At 33.1% G+C, this 17,519-nt stretch overlaps 1 long non-coding RNA gene across 1 annotated transcript; it reads right to left on the reverse strand.

Moving 5' to 3' along the window:
• Positions 1-13,881: 13,881 nt before the first annotated feature.
• On the reverse strand, positions 13,882-16,882 carry LOC131169496 (uncharacterized). The gene is made up of 2 exons (XR_009140434.1): positions 16,778-16,882; positions 13,882-14,114 (listed from the first exon to the last, which is right to left on the reverse strand). It is a non-coding gene; the product is annotated as an uncharacterized LOC131169496 (long non-coding RNA).
• Positions 16,883-17,519: the final 637 nt, after the last annotated feature.

Below are 17,519 nucleotides of genomic sequence, written 5' to 3' on the forward strand. Positions count from 1 at the left end.
GTTATGAAGGAAGTGTGACTAAATAGACATCCTAACCTAGTCAAATTCCTAGATAAAGATAACACATCAACATGAATCTAAAGAAAGGTTCATGGGAAAAATGCTATATATGATAATTAAAATACTCATAAGGATAATTAAATATTAAAAATGATATGAATATGTAAATTGAGACTAATGTCCTATTAATATGAAATTAATGGTACCAATGAACAGTACTAGAAAATAGTAACAGTGAATAGTGCTAAAATAATTAAAAATGTTTAATTGCCTATAGTATACCTAGACTTATTTATTTAGTTTGGATAAATTGGTATACCAATTAGAGTCCACAGATAGCAGTACTGCTTATAGAGCAAATCATGAACTGACAATATATGTCTGATATGATTGTTCTACAGGCTATATGCCTACTTACTGGCCATTGTGCCTACTTTATTTCTGGCTTTACAAGCCTGACAGCGGGTCTAGTACCCGACAGCTGGCCTTGTGCCTGACAGATGTATACAGGGTAGACATATGGCTGTCTAACCCGTATACTCCCGTGTATCCAGCTTTTATAATTTGTTATAGGTTTCTTGGGCATTGATAATAATTAATTAATACTAAATATACAATAAGTAAACACGAAAGACCCCAATAATTTTAATTGATTCCAAAGTGTAATAAAAAAATGTAAAAGACTCAGAATTTATGATTTGTAAATATTATTTCAATTGTTTAATTATTATTATTATTATAAATTATGCACCACTAAGCGTTATGCTTAGCGCGTTGGTTTTCCATCGCGTAGGTACTGAAGATCAGCTGTCACACCCTACCCCTCTGTAAGGCATAACATGATCCCGTAGTATACCTAATAAATTACCAACTCCGTCTACTGATAACCCATTAAATACACTACAAGGGATTTTAAAAACTTTTCTTACTTCTTTTACAGTGGTGAGCACTATTTACAGGTGTTAAAAACTTTGGTGAACTGAAGTGAATCCACTAACTCATTTGGTTTATTTGGAATTTCTGTAAAAATTTTGGCAGAGTGCCATCTGTATTTTGGATAAAACAGTTCTTCAGAAAACCTGTAAAAAGTACTTCAATAATTTTCCAAATCTCAACTCCAATACATTTCTCAACACAACAATTTATCAACTCAACTCCATAGAAATTTTTCAAAGTCTGAGATAAGGAAATATAATACAGCTTTAACAAGTCAAAACAAATTTCGTAATTATTTTACAACTTCAAGGTACAATTTGAATTTACAACGCTCAAAACCAAAAACAAAATGTACATACGAGGTCATACATTACAAGACAAAATGCAAAATATTGGTATACTCATTATACCAGAAATCCCTCATTGGATGTATATGCACTTAGTCCGCCTGCCTGTCTCTCTACTGCGCGACAAGAATAAAGCTATCACGAGACAATGTCTCTGTGGTGCACAACATTAACCAAATACAATTTCAAATCACAATTCATAAGTCATGTAAATAGTGGATACTTAAAATCATAGTTAAATTCAAGACAAGAAATGTCAACAAGAATTTAAACTCCATTTGTCAATATCACAATAATTTTCAATAAGTCGATCATGGTTGAATTCAATAGATGATATGTCAACAAGAGTTTAAATCAATTTCACAATCTCATAATACATAATAACGCAATTTAGTCGAATAATTTAAGAATACAGTGTTGCCAATTCATTCACAACTTAAGCCATGACACAAATTTCCGATCAATGCCGTGTTGTACACCACGACAAAGCAATCACAACCTCACTAATCGAAATCAATGAGGAAGGGAGCTAGCTATATAATGAGTACTCATCCGATCACCTCAACTGGTAAACCAGAGAGGGAGAAAAATAAACGATCACGACTCCATAAATGGAGAAGGAAATAAACGATCACAACCCCATAATTGGAGAAGGAATGATACGATACTGTCATGCTAAGTGTGAACACAAAATCAATTCCAAACATTTTATTCAAATGATTCGTGAGAATCCAATAAATTTCCAAACTCATAGTTTCATTCATAAAATGGCAACCCAATTCATAATTAACTTCAATTTCCACAAAAAACATTTACAAGTGCTTTTCAATCAATAAGTTTCCATCAATATCATTCAAACAATTTTTCACAGTTTCAAACCATTCACAATGTTTTTCAATCAATAAGTGTCCACCAAACACATTTCCACAATTTAAAACAATGATATGCAAATAGTCAATATTTATTTCAATTGAAAAATTCAAAAGCAATAGCCGTTGTGCACAAACCTCTGATGACTGTCTCCCTGGTCTGGACTCAGTGTTTCCTTCTCTTTTCCTGAGTCTTTAGTAATTGAGAAACACAATTTGAAGTGTTTCAAGATTAAATTAAACTGTCTCTATCGATGGTGTTTGGTAAACAATGCACAACTCAATTATTCATTTAATCACCTAATATACCGACCCTATGCGTTTTAGGTACATTAGGTTTTAGTATCGTTAATATGTCACATTCGATAAGGTTTTAGGTTTGGTATGTTTTACCAAAGTCATTTCCTTGCTTAGTGCATTTTAATGCAAATTGCTGGATTCCGGGACACTGGTTTGACCTAACCGGACGGTCTAGTTCCCTCGGTTTTCGGGCTTTGGTCAAAACTACAAACTTGTAGATCTAGGTCTTATTGCACGCGGTGCAAAATTTCAGGTCAATCCGAGTTAAGTAGACCAAGTTATGGTCATTACACTATTTCTGGTCAAATGGTATCAATTTAGGTCAATTTTTGGTCAATTTAGTCAACTCTGGTTCGGCCAGTTTTTGGACCCGAACTTGTGCAAGCTTTTTGACTTGCTTATGGTCATTTCTGGGCTTTGGTGTCTTCATAAGACTTGTAGGTATGGGTCTTAACTATTCTTGGTTAAAATTTCAGGTCAATTGGACCTGTTTTGAGTGAGTTATGGCCTAAACACTCACTGCTGCCCAAATGGTCAGGTTTTAGGTCTCAAGTGTACCTAATCCGAATTGGTCATTTTCTTAGGTCACCTTGCAAGCAGAATTTTGGTATGGTTTCTCAATGAAAGTTGGCACATTTTGTGCCTAGTTTCACCTCAAATTGGTCTCATACCAATTGAGGTTACACATTTAAGGTTATAGGCTAAAATGTACACTGCCCTTGATTACTTTGCTTAACACACATCAACTACACACATTTACTTTGCAATTTGTTTACTTCCCTACCAATCTGTTTTGGTACATTAACCACAGTATAATCTACTTTACATTAACATTATTTTGGGCAGATTACCATTACCCTCAACACACCAAATATAATTCACATTTACAATATCTCAATACCATTACATACACACCTAAACACCACTAATTCTCACATACACTTTACACAATAATTTCATACACATATCCTTCATTCCTTAATGCCACAATTCTGCCAACACTCCCATGAATATACATATTTATTCAAGTGTCCCCAAGGCTGCCAAATTTGTCCTTCAACATCAAAGTGCCCTACAATTTACCAATTCCCATCCAAGTGCATAAATCACCATATATATGTGAGATAATTCATTAGGATATTAAACCACCATGATCAACATTATTCCTCATCAATTATATGCATAATAATTCATCAAATGCATGACCCCATGGCTGTCCAAAAATGGCTATTTCAATAACTAGTTAAACTCTAAAATTTCCTTCACAAAACTAACACCCATAACATGCACACAAAATGTAACAAAGGAATTCTCAAAAATGCAAACTTACCTTTAATTGTAACTTGCTAAACCTTCACCAAACTTCTCAAAATTGGTATCAATATCTTCCTTGTGATGTGTAGACTAACTTTGATGAAGGAACTTAGGAAGAAATTGGCTTGGAAGTGGATGGGTGGAGCTTGAACATGGGACGTCAATGGTGGAATTTGGGAGGTGGTTTCATTCGGCCAAGAAGAAAATCAATGAAGAAGAAGGTGAAATGGACGTGCACTTGTCCACTTAAAGAATTTATATACCCCTCCCTAGTGCTCCACTAACTTAGGTTTTTTTAATTATTATAATTAAACTTTCCATTATCCCATTTTATATCCTTTTATGTTTTTAATTATACTACCCATGAAATTTCATTTTTTTATGGCATTATCAAAATTTAATACTATTTATTTTTAAAGAACATTTAGGTCAAAAGTTAACTCGAAGTGTGAATTGACCAAAATGCCCCTATTTGGGTTGTACTCCTGATTTTTCGGTAACACCGATTTTTGTCCGTTTTTCGATTTCTCACTTTTCTTTGTACTAATTATTTAATTTTTCTTTAATCTTTCTAATGAGATTTATACTTCAATAAGGGTCTATTTATGTCCTAAAAATGTTTTCCAGGGTTCCCCGCAGTCCAGGGCTAGTCAACGGTCCACGCCGTGACTTCCCGGTGCGGTCACCCATCGTTAGGTTTCCCGGCTCGTTTAACTTGATCACATTTCTTTGCTATGATTTTTCCTTTGTTTTTCTTGTGTTTTCTTTTCTTGTATTTCATTATTTTATGTCTCCTCACTCATATTAAGGTGTGGTTCTAGGCATCCTAGCTGTCCGGACAACACTGATCACTGGAGCAGTAGAACGCACTACCGAACTTAGGGGTGTTACATCAGCAGCCGCCACAGTAGTATTCGGACAGAGTTCCGAACAGATCTGCCACCGATCAGAGTCACCTCATCAGTCTTTTGTATTTTGGTAGGGCCCATGTTTAGACTAGTATTTTGGTTCATTATGTCTAGTCATGATGTAATTACTAGTTTATGATGTATTTTATTTTGGACTTGAAATGAAAACTTATAATTTATTATCTATAAATTTCCATATGAATGCAATAGATGACACTTCATTTTGAGATCTCATAAATAGTTGTGAATGATATGATAAAAGAAAATATGATATGGAAATTTGTGAGATGACTACGAATATGTTAACACGTGATAGTGGAACCCGCAAGATGCTAATAAAACAGAGGAGGATCTGTCCGGGTCTCCACAGAAATAAGATATATATATAAAAAAAAATTCTACACATAAATTACCTGATTTAAATGACATTAAAATTTACAATAGACATGACAAGACAAGATAGGGTGCTCCGTCACCGAATGTGGCACTTCTTGCTCGGCTATACAATAGACGGGTAAGGGGCGTCATATTTAGTGCCCGACAGCTGGCCTTGTGCCTGACAGATGTATACAGGGTAGACATATGGCTGTCTAACCCGTATACTCCCGTGTATCCAGCTTTTATAATTTGTTATAGGTTTCTTGGGCATTGATAATAATTAATTAATACTGAATATACAATAAGTAAACACGAAAGACCCCAATAATTTTAATTGATTCCAAAGTGTAATAAAAAAATGTAAAAGACTCAGAATTTATGATTTGTAAATATTATTTCAATTGTTTAATTATTATTATTATAAATTATGCACCACTAAGCGTTATGCTTAGCGCGTTGGTTTTCCATCGCGTAGGTACTAAAGATCAGCAGCCGCCACAGTAGTATTCGAACAGAGTTCCGACCAGTTCTGCCACCGATCAGAGTCACCTCATCAGTCTTTTGTATTTTGGTAGGGCCCATGTTTAGACTAGTATTTTGGTTCATTATGTCTAGTCATGATGTAATTACTAGTTTATGATGTATTTTATTTTGGACTTGAAATGAAAACTTATAATTTATTATCTATAAATTTCCATATGAATGCAATAGATGACACTTCATTTTGAGATCTCATAAATAGTTGTGAATGATATGATAAAAGAAAATATGATATGGAAATTTGTGAGATGACTACGAATATGTGAACACGTGATAGTGGAACCCGCCAGATGCTAATAAAACAGAGGAGGATCTGTCCGGGTCTCCACAAAAATAAGATATATATATAAAAAAAAAAAATTCTACACATAAATTACCTGATTTAAATGACATTAAAATTTACAATAGACATGACAAGACAAGATAGGGTGCTCCGTCACCGAATATGGCACTTCTTGCTCGGCTATACAATAGACGGGTAAGGGGCGTCATATTTAGTGCCCGACAGCTGGCCTTATGCCTGACAGATGTATACAGGGTAGACATATGGCTGTCTAACCCGTATACTCCCGTGTATCCAGCTTTTATAATTTGTTATAGGTTTCTTGGGCATTGATAATAATTAATTAATACTGAATATACAATAAGTAAACAGGAAAGACCCCAATAATTTTAATTGATTCCAAAGTGTAATAAAAAAATATAAAAGACCCAGAATTTATGATTTGTAAATATTATTTCAATTGTTTAATTATTATTATAATAAATTATGCACCACTAAGCGTTATGCTTAGCGCGTTGGTTTTCCATCGCGTAGAGTGCAAGATCGTGAACGCCACAGTAGTATTCGGACAGAGTTCCGACCAGATCTGCCACCGATCAGAGTCACCTCATCAGTCTTTTGTATTTTGGTAGGGCCCATGTTTAGACTAGTATTTTGGTTCATTATGTCTAGTCATGATGTAATTACTAGTTTATGATGTATTTTATTTTGGACTTGAAATGAAAACTTATAATTTATTATCTATAAATTTCCATATGAATGTAATAGATGACACTTCATTTTGAGATCTCATAAATAGTTGTGAATGATATGATAAAAGAAAATATGATATGGAAATATGTGAGATGACTATGAATATGTTAACACGTGATAGTGGAACCCGCCAGATGCTAATAAAACAGAGGAGGATCTGTCCGGGTCTCCACAGAAATAAGATATATATATATATATATATATATATATATATATATATATATATATATATATATATATATATATATATATATATATATATATATATATATATATATATAAAATTCTACACATAAATTACCTGATTTAAATGACATTAAAATTTACAATAGACATGACAAGACAAGATAGGGTGCTCCGGCACCGAATGTGGTACTTCTTGCTCGGCTATACAATAGACGGGTAAGGGGCGTCACATTTAGTGGTATCAGAGCCGCTCCACGTGCAACCTTGAACGGTGGTGGGCCAAACCTCAGCGAGGACGCTGAGTCCCATAAGGGGGGTGGATTGTAACACTCTAGGCAAATCCCACATCGGCAAAACATGGGAGAGATGCTGGGTTTATAAGTTGATAGTTCGTAACCCCTAGTGACGCGTTTTAAAATTGTGAGGGCTTCGGCCCAGAGCGAACAATATCACTAGTGGGCGGGCCGTTACAGGCTCTAATACCACAAATGTAAAGGCCCGGCCCACTAATGATATTATCCACTCTAGGCCGAAGCCCTTACTGTTTTAAAATGCGTATGTAGGGGTTACGCACTGTCAACTTATAAACCCAACATCTCTCCCGTGTTTTGCTGATGAGGGATTTGCCTAGGGTGTTACATTAAGTATAAAATTCATTTGGATTTGATTAATTTTAGGAGCAAGAAAAGTAGAGTATTGACAATTCCAATTTTTAATGTAGAAATACTAGATCGATTTTGGCAAAAACAACACAAATTATAGCTCGTATACATAAAAAAGACAACCAGTTTATGAAAATTAAAAGCAATCGAATCAGATAGATATTAAAATAAACTCAACACCCCAAAATACACATATCCAAGTTCAAACTTCTGCTTTTGTTCTTTCAGAACATCAGGCTCTGCTCCTTCCAATTATAAAGATGTCATTTGATGGAAGCACATCAAAATAGCAAAATAAGAAAAATAATAATAAATGAAAGGAAGCAGGAAATATGAAAAATAAGTAAAAGAATGTGCAAATAAAGCAAAAAAATAAGAAATTAAATACATCAAATATTTACAAATAGTGAGAACCACAGCCATAAAAATCCATATTGCATAAGAATTATACACCACAAGAACTCATAGGAACCTAAAGAAGAAGTTATGAACATTTAGAAAAGGTAACAAAGAAATGAATTCCATAGTGATTCTCACTCATTTTGATACTCAAAGTGTCATTCAACTATTTACCCATTGAGTTATTACCTGCGTAGAAAAGTACACGAAGCATGTTAATAGATTTGCTTTGGCATCTATAGTTACTTTTACTGCAAACCCAACGTAACCTATTATACATAATGCTTATGTAAAATACAAGTACCAAGTTCAAATCCACAAAAATAAACTACCAAGAATCCTAAATTTAAAAACCTTTTGTAAATGAAAATCTTCCTTACAGTATCAAGTTGATTCATAATTTTTGCGAACGCTATTATATACCAAGCATAATGCTCACTTTTTTTTTTTTATTAGCAACCTATTCATGCCCAACCCTCCATTTAGTTAGAGCTAGCTTTGGAATTTTAATGTCCCAAGATATTGCAACCAATTAGATGTCTTGTGAACTGCATCTATGATCAACCAAAAACCTATACCCAATTAGGAAATGCCATTGCATATATAGTTGAAATCCATAATTTTGAATTTCTCTTTATATTTATTCTAATATAACCTGTAATTCGATAGTCAGAACATTATACCTCTTTGGGTGAGCATTATATTAATTGGGGAGCAACTAATGGAAATACACAGAGTTCATATCTACAGAACCTGTAGTTTTTCAAAAAAAAAAAAAAGAAAGAAATTCCAAAAAATAAAATAAAGAAAGACTATGTTATTTTAATTTTTGATTTTGCAATTTCCTAACTAATTAGACATTAATCACTTGATGTTATCAAACACGATAAAGCACAAATGAATATTAAATGTAATGGCCCGGCCCACTAGTGATATTGTTCGCTTTGGGCCGAAGCCCTCATGGTTTTAAAATGCGTCAATAGCGGTTACGAACTGTCAACTTATAAACCCAGCATCTCTCCCGTGTTTTGTCGATGTGGGATTTGCCTAGGGTGTTACAATCCACCCCCCTTATGGGACTCAGCGTCCTTGCTGAGGTTTGCCCCACCATCGTTGAAGGTTGCCCGCGGAGCAGCTCTGATACCACAAATGTAAAGGCCCGACCCACTAATGATATTGTCCACTCTGGGCCGAAGCTCTCACTGTTTTAAAATGCGTCTGTAGGGGTTACGAACTGTCAACTTATAAACCCAACATCTCTCCCGTGTTTTACTGATGAGGGATTTGTCTAGGCTGTTACATTAAAAATAAAATTCATTTGGATTTGATAAATTTTAAGAGCAAGAAAAGTAGAGTATTGACAATTCCAATTTTTAATGTAGAAATACTAGATCGATTTTGGCAAAAACAACTCAAATTATAGCTCGTATACATAAAAAAGACAACCAGTTTATGAAAATTAAAAGCAATCGAATCAGATAGATATTAAAATAAACTCAACACCCCAAAATTCACATATCCAAGTTCAAACTTCTGCTTTTGTTCTTTCAGAACATCAGGCTCTACTCCTTCCAATTATAAAGATGTCATTTGATGGAAGCACATCAAAATAGTAAAATAAGAAAAATAATAATAAATGAAAGGAAGCAGGAAATATGAAAAATAAGTAAAAGAATGTGCAAATAAAGCAAAAAAATAAGAAATTAAATACATCAAATATTTACAATTTGTGAGAACCATAGCCATAAAAATCCATATTGCACAAGAATTATACACCACAAGAACTCATAGGAACCTGAAGGAGAAGTTATGAACATTTAGAAAAGGTAACAAAGAAATGAATTCCGTAGTGATTCTCACTCATTTTGATACTCAAAGTGTCATTCAACTATTTACCCATTGAGTTATTACCTGCGTAAAAAAGTACACGAAGCATGTTAATAGATTCGCTTTGGCATCCATAGTTACTTTTACTGCAAACCCAACGTAACCTATTATACATAATGGTTATGTGAAATACAAGTACCAAGTTCAAATCCATAATAATAAACTACCAAGAATCCTAAATTTAAAAACCTTTTGTAAATGAAAATCTTCCTTGCAGTATTAAGTTGATTCATAATTTTTGCGAATGCTATTATATACCAAACATAATGCTCACTTTTTTTTTATTAGCAACCTATTCATGCACAACCCTCCATTTAGTTAGAGCTAGCTTTGGAATTTTAATGTCCCAGGATATTGCAACCAACTTGATGTGTTGTGAACTGCATCTATGATCAACCAAAAACCTATACCCAATTAGGAAATGCCACTGCATATATAGTTGAAATCCATAATTTTGAATTTTTCTTTATATTTATTCTAATATAATCTGTAATTCGATAGTCAGAACATTATACCTCTTTGGGTGAGCATTATATTGATTGGAGAGCAACTAATAGAAATACACAGAGTTCATATCTACAGAACCTGTAGTTTTTCAAAAAAAAAAAAAAGAAAGAAATTCCAAAAAATAAAATAAAGAAAGACTATGTTATTTTAATTTTTGATTTTGCAATTTCCTAACTAATTAGACATTAATCACTTGATGTTGTCAAACACGATAAAGCACAAATGAATATTAAATATAAAATTCATTTGGATTTGATTAATTTTAAGAGCAAGAAAAGTAGAGTATTGACAATTCCAAGTTTTAATGTAGAAATACAAGATCGATTTAGGCAAAAACAACTCAAATCATAGCTCGTATACATAAAAAAGACAACCAGTTTATCAAAATTAAAAGCAATCGAATCACATAGAGATTAAAATAAACTCAACACCCCAAAATTCACATATCCAAATTCAAACTTCTGCTTTTGTTCTTTCAGAACATCAGGCTTTGCTCCTTCCATTTATGAAGATGTCATTTGATAGAAGCACATCAAAATAACAAAATAAAAAAATAATAATAAATGAAAGGAAACAGGAAATATGAAAAAAAAGCAAAAGAATGTGCAAATAAAGCAAAAAAATAAGAAATTGAATACATCAAATATTTACAATTAGTGAGAACCACAGCCATAAAAATCCATATTGCATATGAATTATACACCACAAGAACTCATAGGAACCTGAAGGAGAAGTTTTGAACATTTAGAAAAGGTAACAAAGAAATGAATTCCGTAGTGATTCTCACTCATTTTGATACTCAAAGTGTCATTCAACTACTTACCCATTGAGTTATTACCTGCGTAAAAAAGTACACGAAGCATGTTAATAGATTCGCTTTGGCATCCATAGTTACTTTTACTGCAAACCCAACGTAACCTATTATACATAATGGTTATGTAAAATACAAGTACCAAGTTCAAATCCATAAAAATAAACTACCAAGAATCCTAAATTTAAAACCCTTTTGTAAATGAAAATCTTTCTTGCAGTATTAAGTTGATTCTTAATTTTTCCGAATGCTATTATATACCAAATGTAATGCTCACTTTTTTTTTTATTAGCAACCTATTCATGCACAACCCTCCATTTAGTTAGAGCTAGCTTTGGAATTTTAATGTCCCAGGATATTGCAACCAATTTGATGTGTTGTGAACTGCATCTATGATCAACCAAAAACCTATACCCAATTAGGAAATGCCACTGCATATATTGTTGAAATCCATAATTTTGAATTTTTCTTTATATTTATTCTAATATAATCTGTAATTCGATAGTCAGAACATTATACCTCTTTGGGTGAGCATTATATTGATTGGAGAGCAACTAATAGAAATACACAGAGTTCATATCTACAGAACCTGAAGTTTTTCAAAAAAAGAAAGAAATTCCAAAAAATAAAATAAAGAAAGACTATGTTATTTTAATTTTTGATTTTGCAATTTCCTAACTAATTAGACATTAATCACTTGATGTTGTCAATTACGATAAAGCACAAATGAATATTAAATATAAAATTCATTTGGATTTTATTAATTTTATGAACAAGAAAAGTAGAGTATTGACAATTCCAAGTTTTAATGTAGAAATACAAGATCGATTTAGGCAAAAACAACTCAAATTATAGCTCGTATACATAAAAAAGACAACCAGTTTATCAAAATTAAAAGCAATCGAATCACATAGAGATTAAAATAAACTCAACACCCCAAAATTCACGTATCCAAATTCAAACTTCTGCTTTTGTTCTTTCAGAACATCAGGCTCTGCTCCTTCCATTTATGAAGATGTCATTTGATAGAAGCACATCAAAATAACAAAATAAAAAAATAATAATAAATGAAAGGAAACAGGAAATATGAAAAATAAGCAAAAGAATGTGCAAATAAAGCAAAAAAATAAGAAATTGAATACATCAAATATTTACAATTAGTGAGAACCACTGCCATAAGAGATCCATATTGCATAAGAATTATGCACCACAAGAACGCATAGGAACCTGAAGGAGAAATTATGAGCATTTAAAAAAGGTAACAAAGAAATGAATTCCATAGTGATTCTCACTCATTTTGATACTCAAAGTGTCATTCAACTATTTACCCATTGAGTTATTACCTGTGTAAAAAAGTACACGAAGCATTTTAATAGATTCGCTTTAGCATCCATAGTTACTTTTACTGCAAACCCAACGTAACCTATTATACATAATGGTTATGTGAAATACAAGTACCAAGTTCAAATCCATAAAAATAAACTACCAAGAATCCTAAATTAAAAAACCTTTTGTAAATGAAAATCTTCCTTGCAGTATCAAGTTGATTCATAATTTTTGCAAATGCTATTATATACCAAAAATAATGCCCACTTTTTTCGTTTTTATTAGCAACCTATTCTTCCACAACCCTCCATTTAGTTAGAGCTAGCTTTGAAATTTTAATGTCCCAGGATATTACAACCAATTTGATGTGTTGTGAACTGCATATATGATCAATCAAAAACCTATACCCAATTAGGAAATGCCATTGCATATATAGTTGAAATCCATAATTTTGAATTTTTCTTTATATTTATTCTAATATAATTTGTAATTCGATAGTCAGAACATTATACCTCTTTGGGTGAGCATTATATTAATTGGAGAGCATCTAATAGAAATACACAGAGTTCATATCTATAGAACCTGTAGTTTTTCAAAAAAAAAAAAAAAAAGAAAGAAATTCCAAAAAATAAAATAAAGAAAGACTATGTTATTTTAATTTTTGATTTTGCAATTTCCTAACTAATTAGACATTAATCACTTGATGTTATCAAACACGATAAAGCACAAATGAATATTAAATATAAAATTCATTTGGATTTGATTAATTTTAAGAGCAAAAAAAGTAGAGTATTGACAATTCCAAGTTTTAATGTAGAAATGCAAGATCGATTTAGACAAAAACAACTCAAATTATAGCTCGTATACATAAAAAAGACAACCAGTTTATCAAAATTAAAAGCAATCGAATCACATAGAGATTAAAATAAACTCAACACCCCAAAATTCACATATCCAAATTCAAACTTCTACTTTTGTTCTTCCAAAACATCAGGCTCTGCTCCTTCCATTTATGAAGATGTCATTTGATTGAAGCTGTAATGGCCCGTCCCACTAGTGATATTGTCCGCTCTGGACTAAAGTCCTCACGGTTTTAAAACGCGTCACTAGGGGTTACGAACCAACAACTTATAAACCCAGCATCTCTCCCGTGTTTTGTCGATGTGGGATTTGCCTAGGGTGTTACAATCCACCCCCCTTATGGGACTCAGCGTCCTCGCTGAGGTTTGCCCCACCATCATTCAAGGTTGCACGCGGAGCGGCTCTGATACCACAAATGTAATGGCCCGGACCACTAGTGATATTGTCCGCTCTGGACTAAAGTCCTCACGGTTTTAAAACGCGTCACTAGGGGTTACGAACCAACAACTTATAAACCCAGCATCTCTCCCGTATTTTGTCGATGTGGGATTTGCCTAGGGTGTTACAATCCACCCCCTTACTATTTATGAGATCTCAAAATGAAGTGTCATCTATTGCATTCATATGGAAATTTATAGATAATAAATTATAAGTTTTCATTTCAAGTCCAAAATAAAATACATCATAAACTAGTAATTACATCATGACTAGACATAATGAACCAAAATACTAGTCTACACATGGGCCCTACCAAAATATAAAAGACTGATGAGGTGACTCTGATCGGTGGCAGATCTGGTCGGAACTCTGTCCGAATACTACTGTGGCGGCTGCTGATCTTCAGTACCTACGCGATGGAAAACCAACGCGCTAAGCATAACGCTTAGTGGTGCATAATTTATAATAATAATAATTAAACAATTGAAATAATATTTACAAATCATAAATTCTGGGTCTTTTACATTTTTTTACACTTTGGAATCAATTAAAATTATTGGGGTCTTTCCTGTTTACTTATTGTATATTCAGTATTAATTAATTATTATCAATGCCCAAGAAACCTATAACAAATTATAAAAGCTGGATACACGGGAGTATACGGGTTAGACAGCCATATGTCTACCCTGTATACATCTGTCAGGCACGAGGCCAGCTGTCGGGCACGAGACCCGCTGTCAGGCTTGTAAAGCCAGAAATAAAGTAGGCACAATGGCCAGTAAGTAGGCATATAGCCTGTAGAACAATCATATCAGACATATATTGTCAGTTCATGATTTGCTCTATAAGCAGTACTGCTATCTGTGGTCCCTAATTGGTATACCAATTTATCCAAACTAAATAAATAAGTCTAGGTATACTATGGGCAATTAAACATTTTTAATTATTTTAGCACTATTTACTGTTACTATTTTCTAGTACTGTTCATTGGTACCATTAATTTCATATTAATGGGACATTAGTCCCAATTTACATATTCATATCATTTTTAATATTTAATTATCCTTATGAGTATTTTAATTATCATATATAGCATTTTTCCCATGAACCTTTCTTTAGGTTCATATTGATGTGTTATTTTTATCTAGGAATTTGACTAGGTTAGGATGTTTATTTAGTCACACTTCCTTCATAACAATTGTTCCTCTATGTTTAAACTTGAATTTCAGTTTTTGAATCACTGAATTTGGACTTATAGAACTCAAGTTATGGTCAAAATACCATAACTGGTCCCTTTGCCTCTAAGCTGTCCAGAATTTACAATTTCAATAAACTTTGACCAGTCATTTGATCATTTTATTGTCATTTTTAGACTTAGGTTCCTTCACAAGATATGTTCCTCTATGTCTTAGGGACTCCCAGGTACAATTTCATAATTTTTCAAGCTTGGTATAGTGAGTTATGATCAATGTATTAACTTGGACTCTCAGTCTTATAAGGGCAAAAATCAACTTCAGGGCAGTATGTTTGACCCTCTTTTTAGGGTCTTTACACTTAGAATTTGACAAAGGTGTCTAAATCAATAGTGTATCCCTAAGTATCATGTTTCTAGATCATATTGGCAAATCTCAAATGGAATTTCCTAGTGGGAGTTATGGCCAAATGAACACACAGGTATCAAATGGCATTCTGGGTTCAACTTAACATTTTCTAGATTTCAATTCCTAAATTTGGCTAATATTTTCCCTAGGATTAAATGGTTTCTAGAGCTTGGTCAAAACATAAAAATTGTTGTGCTATGTCTTATAAAACTTTTGGCACTAGTGTCACTCGATTTGCAGCTTTGGAGACCAAGTTATGGCATTTTTGCCAAAACTGGTTAAGCATACCAAAGGAATAGTATTTTGGACAATTTATGGGTTGGCAGTTTTAGTGACTCAACTTTTGCTAACAATTTGATTTGGTTAAAAGAAAAACTGGGTTAAGTGGTCCTCATGAAAAGTGTAGCCCTATGTCTAGACTTTCCATTGGTAAAATTTTAGGTCATTTGGACCGGTATAGAGAGAGTTATGACCAAATGAACATGTACTGTTCATTTGGTCATTTTCTGGTTGGCAGTTTCAGTGACCCAACTTGTGCTAATAATTTGAATTAGTTAAAGGCAAAACTGGGTTAAGTGGTCTTCATAAAAAGTATAGCCCTATGTCTAAACTTTACATGGGTGAAATTTTAGGTCATTTGGACCAGTATAGAGAGAGTTATGACCAAATGAACACGTACTGTTCATTTGGTCATTTTCTGATTTGGCAGTTTCAGTGACCCAACTTATGCTAATAATTTGAATTGGTTAAAGGCAAAACTGGGTTAAGTGGTCTTCATGAAAAGTGTAGCCCTATGTCTAAAATTTCCATGGGTGAAATTTTAGGTCATTTGGACCAGTATAGAGAGAGTTATGACCAAATGAACACGTACTGTTCATTTGGTCATTTTCTGGGTTGGGTGCAGGGAAATCCGAATTTGGGCAGTATTTAGCTCAAGTTTTGGACAGAATTTGGGCATGATTTCTTCATGGAAAATTGGCTATTTTGGGTCTAGTTTCACCTCCAATTGGCCTCATACCAATTGGGATCACACAATTTTATTTATGGCCTAAAATGTACACTGCCCTCAACAAACACAACCTGCAGAAAATTAACACTTCCAAAACTCAATCTCCTCTAACTTTCTTACTTCAATTTGCATGCAATACACTTCTATAAGCAACAATCTCATCCCAATAGGTCAATATCAACATTTTACACAAAGTGCTCAACATTTACACAAACCCTAGTTTTCAAAGTTTCAAACTCAATCAATTCAATCCCTTTTCACTTCTCATACATATAATCATACCAATCATCATCTCTAAACTCATTTACATTATTTGAACACAATAAAGCCTAACACATTTCATGGCTGCCAAAATTTGGGGGCATCATGGGTTCATGAATTTCTTGTTAATTTCTTGAAATTTCCACTTATCTCAAGTCACTTTCAAGTATTAAAGAAGAAGGAAGGGAGAAAAGCACTAACCTCTTGTGACCCACTTCAAACTTTAATCTTTCTTCTTCTTATGGGTATCTAAAGCTTCCTTATGGTGTGGGCTAAATTTTTTGTGAAGGGGTCTATGGGTTTTGGTGAGGAGGAAGCTTGGAAAATCAAGCTTTAGGGAAGACAAAAATGGAGGGAGAGAGCTCCCATGGTGGACGGCAAGGAGAGAGAGAGAGAGAGAGAGAAGAGGGAAGAAGAAGATGGTTGGTGGGGTTTTGTCTCTTGTGGGTATTTATATATATACATTTATGTGTACTTTATTGTTTTTAAATTTCATAAATCTATTTCCTTTCTTTTCTTTTCTTTCCTTTTTTTTTTCTTTTCTTCTTCTTTCTCTTCTCATTTTTCAAATTCAAATTCATAAATTTAATTTATGTTATTTATTTTATTTCCTAATTTTAATTTGATATTTATGTCAAAATTCACCTCTATGGGTGAAATGACCAAAATGCCCTTCATGGTGCATATCGGGTTATTTTTATTATTTTTGTACCAAATAAATAAATTCTCTAAATTTTATTTTATTTTCTCAAAATTTTTCCTACATTTTTTTTAATATTTATTTCATTAATTTATGCCTCCTCACTATAGTTTAAGTGTAGTTCCAGACATTTTAATTATCCGAACAGACATTAGTCATTAGAACAGTAAAATGTACGGACTACCTTTGGTGAGGACGTTACAATTTTTCCCCTCTAAATAAAATTTCATCCTCGAAATTTAC

The sequence above is a fragment of the Hevea brasiliensis genome, chromosome 10 (genome assembly GCF_030052815.1).
Source record: "Hevea brasiliensis isolate MT/VB/25A 57/8 chromosome 10, ASM3005281v1, whole genome shotgun sequence".
Lineage (NCBI taxonomy): Eukaryota > Viridiplantae > Streptophyta > Magnoliopsida > Malpighiales > Euphorbiaceae > Hevea > Hevea brasiliensis.